This window comes from Ambystoma mexicanum, chromosome 11 (genome assembly GCF_040938575.1).
Source record: "Ambystoma mexicanum isolate Mex_15411 chromosome 11, UKY_AmexF1_1, whole genome shotgun sequence".
NCBI lineage: Eukaryota > Metazoa > Chordata > Amphibia > Caudata > Ambystomatidae > Ambystoma > Ambystoma mexicanum.
Genome location: NC_090934.1, coordinates 782,778,891 through 782,784,091, shown reverse-complemented (window position 1 = coordinate 782,784,091; position 5,201 = coordinate 782,778,891). Strand labels below are relative to the sequence as shown.

Below are 5,201 nucleotides of genomic sequence, written 5' to 3'. Positions count from 1 at the left end.
TCTGATGAGGGCACAGAGGATTGCTGCACAATGTGGCAACCGCATGAGGAAGCTCCGTACTGCTTTACCTCTGCAGGGAAAAAGAAGGTACTATATGTTGAAATCAGTAGTGGGATGATGACTGGCATGTTTGTGGGTGGATCTCTGGTTCGTGTGACTTGTATTGCAGCATCCAGTAAATCCAATGAATCATAAGAATCCGTGTTGGGGAGCGAGATTGAATGGACATGCAACGGGTAGGACTCCTGCACACAGATTTCCCGCACCCATCCCAATTAATCGATTAGACACAAGTGCAACTGAGATGAACATGCCGAGGTGGGGCCGCTCTTGAGCAACTGTCAGGGTCCTGAACAAAATGCACCTTTCGTTCATTATTTACATTCTTTCCACATCCCTTTGGTTGGAGTTTAGATTTAAGATGAAGATATATGAGTGGCTATTTTACTTCTTGTCTAGAAGAATTTCCAACTCTCGCTACTAAATTAAGCTAGCTTAACATTAAACAATGGAAAATCTCAGGGTGAAATATAGAGAATATCTGGGTAATTAGAAAAAAAGTGTTATTATTTGTATTTTGTATTTTTATTTTGGGTTTTATAACGCATGAACTTAGCTAGGAAGCAATGAAGCTCTGTACATGTTGTTGAGGGCAACATATGAGGTAAGGAAGAGTGGTTACAATACTTGGCATGGGATGGTCTGGCCATGGGGTTGGAATGTAATGCAGGAACACGAGGCGCCTATGTGGCACTTAGGTATTGACTGAAGAGTAAGATCTTGAGTTCCTTCCTGAAGCGCAAGAGGGCTGGCATGGTACAGATTGTCACTGGCACTGGGCTAATGTTTGTGTAGACAGGGGCAAAGCAAGAGGAGGCCTGATTCCTTTTTTCCCTGCATTGCAGTTCCGTCCTGAGCCTAGATATGGCACGGGTCCTGAAGGAGCACGCCCCACTGAGCTACAGAGTTTTACGGCTAGGTAGAGTGATGTGCAGTTGTGGCTGATTTACAGATAAAGCGATTGGCGGTGGATCACTCGGCTCGCACGTCGATGAAGAATGCAGCTAGCTGCGAGAATTAGTGTGAATTGCAGGACACATTGATCATCGACACTTTGAATGCACCTTGCGGCCCCGGGTTCCTCCCGCCTGTCTGAGGGTCCCAAAAAAAAAAGTGGTCTTCTTCTTGTTCTGCTTCTTCTTCAGGATTCTGGCTGGTATAGGAAACCAGTGCAGCTCACTCAGGGTTGGAAAAATTAGGTTGAATTTCTTGTTTCCTGCCAGGAGTCGTGCCGCAATACCGTTGTGGAGAGCGTTACCCCTCAATATGGGAGATTACTATTGTTGGACGACATATCTGCAATGTTACCAGATAAATGCCAGCATCAAATATTTTCTAGAAAGCAAGCACAGCAGAGACAGTTTGTACTCATGTTGTAAACGTCAGAAAGAACACTCTGTAACCCGTGTTTAAGATTATCAGTAGGAAAAACGAGAGCTCCATATTTGTATTGTAAACCAGCGAGTGTGTAATATGATATGCTCTAGCAGAATATGTCACATAAGAAATGGAATTACTGGCTTTATGTGAACAAAACAGGCTCATTTTGAGATTGGTGATAGCAGGGATATCGTGGCAAAACAGCTATGCTTGGACATTCTCTACAACCGCAGACTTCGTGCTTCCTAGAGGTAAGCGGATACGCCCCACACATGCGGTAACACACCTACCTTTGATACACAGACCCTCCAATACCCAGGGCATTGAAGCCTTTTCTTAAATTGTGCCTGATTTTGATGAACAAGCTCTAGATGCAATCTGGAAAATGCACTCAGGATGGTAGACGGAGAAAATGAATCTGTTGATGCCTTTTGCATGCAGAAACAAGATTGGAATACAAGGGATTCCTTAGACGAAAACAGTAACCATTCCCCATTCTGATTAAACTAAATGTGCAGCAAGACTGGGGCGGCCTGGGTATAGCTTCGCCCAGGGGTGTTGCTAGGTGTGGAAAAGATCAGGGGCTAAGCTAATGTCGGGACTGGCGGTATTTGCGGCTAGCTAGCATTTCGGTTGTAGCACCTGAGCTTCTATCTGGGGTCACAACCAAAAGACATGGGGCTATAGCCCAATTAGCCCCCCCCCCAGGAACGCCTCTTGCTGCGCCTCAGGGTGGGCTATCGTTTGGGCTATTCATTTCCAATAAGAGCATTCCTTAGATATGACTTGTGTCACTGCATTTAAGTAGTGCAATGCATCTCATTCATATTTGCTTTCCAGCTAATCATATTCATTTTTAGTTTTACAATTAGGTGGTGCTTTACCGCCACCTAGAAGCCAAAACTATTCCATTGGAGTACAGCTGGGGAGAAACGGCATTTGAGGAGGGATTGTTTTAGTCTCGTTAACCTATGCCTCCAAAAAGTATTTATTTTTTTATTTATTTTTTCCCTGTGGCCTGCCCAATTTAAAAATAAAATTGTTATGAAAAGTTTCTTTGTTCCATGGGAATGTGGTTCTCACTGGCTTTTTAGGAACTTTCGGAACACATGAGTATGTACAACTGTGATCTTGAATGTGTCTATTGGAAACCATTGATAAGAATCCTCATAGTTAAGTTATTACTAGCATAGTTTGTGAGGTCACATACAAGGATACTGTATGCTTTAGCTAAAGGTTTATTTTTTTTTTATTGGCCATTTCAACATAGTGTAAAAGTGAAAGACTGCTGCAGGGAGGGATCGCCTTTTTCCACAGACTAATGAGTGATTTGTTCCCAAATGAAGCAGGAGCTTGCCCTACACAGCATGGAAGGTATGCATTCCTGCTATCACCACATGCGAGCTATGCATTCCTACTATCACCACATGCGAGCTATGCATTCCTGCTATCACTACATGGAGCTATGCATTCCTACTATCACCACATGCTAGCTATGCATTCCTACTATCACCACATGCGAGCTATGCATTCCTGCTATCACCACATGCGAGCTATGCATTCCTACTATCACCACATGCGAGCTATGCATTCCTGCTATCACTACATGCGAGCTATGCATTCCTGCTATCACCAAGGTAAATACCTTAATAGGTCTAAATCTCTACGGTGCCATTCTGAAATATAGATATCAAAGATTAGGAAGCCTGTTGCGATCCCATGCCCAAAGTGACATATCTGGACAGTACAACAACACAGATGATTGTCCCTCCTCTCATTAGCTGGTTAAAAGAAAGAGCGACTTTGTTTACTTGCCAGCCATCTGCTGCAAAGTCTGACGCAAGAGCAGCTCCATTTCCCGTGAGAGTGAATGCTGGGATGATCAGTGCGCAGAAAACCCTTAGCAAGCAGGCATAACACACTGAAGCGTGGCGCTAAGGGAGCTACAGAAGGAGCAATGGGAGAGGCAAAGGATGGGGAAGTGGGCCAAGACTGTGTAATGTTGCAGAAGAGTGTGGGGATGTTGGGGAGCCTGGACCGGCAAAGACACGGGCATGCCATGAAATGGCCAGTATCAGCAGTTTTGGACAAATCAGGCCCATTGCAAAACACTTCAATGCACCCCCATAGCACAACCCCCACACACTGCAAACTCGCCATAAGCATTTTTAAATCATTGCAATATAAGCAAAAGCTATTTTATTAACTTGTAATTCAAGTTATTAAAACTAATAAGTAGAAACAGCAAATCAGATAAGAATATTGCAAAAGAAATTCCCTTTCAATATCACATGAATTTGCGCATTTTCTAAAGTGCATTCTCCTAGACTTCGCTGCCATAAAAATATGTATTGCTGCTCCGCAATTTAGTTTTTTTTAATCATTTTGCTCTCAAATGAAAGACAAACCAGATGCAATAGCCTGTCTCGAGCCAAGAAAGACCATGCATATGCTTTATCGGTTGTTTTTATTTACTGAAACTCCCCTCAGCAATCAGCAACAACAACTGTAATCAAGATTCTCAGGGTGACCAACACAGTTGAACAAGAAATATCTATTTGTATGGAGAATACGTTGCAACAAATAACATATTTTCACTATTCCTAGGGCATAGTTACTGGCTTTGTCAATGCTACCATATAGTCTGGTAAACCATGAGTGAGACTTACTGAATCATGTCTAGGGCTTCACATTTTGGCAGATAAGGCACAGTGACATTAAGTGATGTCTCTAGGCTCACACAATGTGGCCAAGTGGTGAATCTGTGATGTTAGCCCAGGTTGTAAGTTAGGTACTTGATCACATCTGATTCCTGGTCCCTCCTACTTCCCTTCCCGCCCACTGTACAGATCTGAGGTGAGTGTGCCGTAATTCCGTCGCACCCAACCCCATCCTTAAAGTAAATTTAGGCCCCCAGGCCTTGTTTAGCTCCCTGTTGCCCTCCTCTCCCCACCACTTGCCTTCCTGGTTCCCTGTCCCTCCCGCCTCCCTTCCCAGCCACCGTGCCGTGATTGGCCTGTTTTCCATTGTTACTAGAGTCTAGTGACTTGTGCAGGCCCCTGCCCTCTCATTTCTCTGGAGATCCGAGGTGAGTGTGCCTTAATTCCGTCCCACCCGACCCCATGCTTAATGTAAAATTAGGCCCCCAATCCCTTTGTAGCTCCCTGTTGCCCTCCTCTCCCCTTCGCTTGCCTTCCTGATTCCCTGTCCCTCCCACCTCCACGCCCACCGTGCTGTGATTGGTGGGCCTAAGCGTCAAAACCGCCCACCTAAGGCAGCCTTCTGCCTGGCAGCCCCTTCGGCTAAGGGCCCAAGGCAAAGGGTGGCTCCTACAGAGGCAGCTCCAGACCGTATCTGTAGGTATCCGCAGGAGAAGCAAGAAGCCAGTAGCCTGCCGTCAACCATCTCTGACCAAAATGTAAGTGTGGCAAGGGTGGAGACTGAAGCAATCACTTCACGCCAGAAAGCCCTACCACTCTTACTTACTTATATTTTTAAAAAAAGTTGGTATAGTGAAAATGTGCCTAGTTTATAGTTGATATTGATTAACATCACTGTGCTAGAGCTGTGCTAGAGCTGAATCTAGAAGTGTACCTAATTGACATCCTTGTGCTAAAGTTGAATCTAGAAAATGGGCCTAATAATAATAGCATCAATGTAGTACACTTTAACTTAGAAATGTACCTAATAGCGTCACTGTGCCAAACTCTGAACTTAGAAAGCAGGCATAAAAGCATAGCTGTGGTACAGCTGATTTTAGA

General features: G+C 44.5%; 1 pseudogene; it reads left to right on the top strand.

Moving 5' to 3' along the window:
* The first annotated feature begins 1,016 nt into the window (after nt 1-1,016).
* On the top strand, nt 1,017-1,162 carry LOC138505261 (5.8S ribosomal RNA; annotated as a pseudogene).
* Nucleotides 1,163-5,201: the final 4,039 nt, after the last annotated feature.